Here is a 947-nt window from a genome sequence, read left to right as displayed (position 1 = left end):
TTTTAATGTGCCAACTTTCCATCTCTCCTGCTCTTAGCAAGACTGTCTGTTTGTGGTCGGAAACCATGGACTTTTAAGGCATAAAAAACTGGACATGAAACAGAGCTTCACCACTTAGTTGGGTGATCCTAAGGAATTTACTTACCTCCTTTTTATTTATTTATTTTTTTAATTAATTTTTATTAGAGTATAGTTGCTTTACAATGTTGTGTTCGTTTCTGCTGTACAGCAAAATGAATCAGCTACACATACACATATATACCCTCTTATTTGGATTTCCTTCCCATTTAGGTCACCACAGAGCATTGAGTAGAGTTCCCTGTGCTATACAGTAGGTTCTCATTAGTTATCTATTTCATACATAGTATCAGTCATGTATATATGTTAATCACAATCTCCCAATTCATGCCGCCCCCCTTCCCCCTTCGTATCGATACTAAAATATGGAACACTTTCACGAATTTGCATGTCATTCTTGCGCAGGGGCCATGCTAATCTTCTATGTATTGGTCCAGTTTTAGTATATGTGCTGCTGAAGTGAGTACTACTTACCTCCTTTTTAAACTGTGAATGGTCAGCTTCCTAAACTGAGAAATGACAAAAATTATACCAACCTCATTAGATTGAAAGAGGATGAAATCAAGTCTGCAGGTTTTGCAGTCAGTGATGTAAAATGAAATCACATTTTCTGTAATTCTCCAATTCTAATGGCTCTCTAGCCAACATCTTCTCTAAGAAATTTGCACTTTCAAAAATTTCTTTGGCTCAGATAATACAGAGAATCTCATGTTGTATGTACATTTGCCATTGTAATCCACAACAAACATATTAGCAAATCAAACCTGTTAGAAAATATTTGCATAACATATATCTGATAAAGGACTTTTATCCAAAATATACAAAGGACGTTTAAATCTCAACACTAAGAAAACAAACACAATTTCTTA

The 947-nt window shown here is 34.8% G+C and overlaps 1 non-coding gene across 1 annotated transcript; it reads right to left on the bottom strand.

Annotated features, from left to right (window-relative positions):
- Positions 1–438: 438 nt before the first annotated feature.
- On the bottom strand, positions 439–545 carry LOC137205147 (U6 spliceosomal RNA). The gene has a single exon (XR_010934011.1). It is a non-coding gene; the product is annotated as a U6 spliceosomal RNA (small nuclear RNA).
- Positions 546–947: the final 402 nt, after the last annotated feature.

The sequence above is a fragment of the Pseudorca crassidens genome, chromosome 13 (genome assembly GCF_039906515.1).
Source record: "Pseudorca crassidens isolate mPseCra1 chromosome 13, mPseCra1.hap1, whole genome shotgun sequence".
NCBI lineage: Eukaryota > Metazoa > Chordata > Mammalia > Artiodactyla > Delphinidae > Pseudorca > Pseudorca crassidens.
Note: the sequence above shows the minus strand (reverse complement) of the source record. Positions and strands in the feature narration are given on the sequence as shown.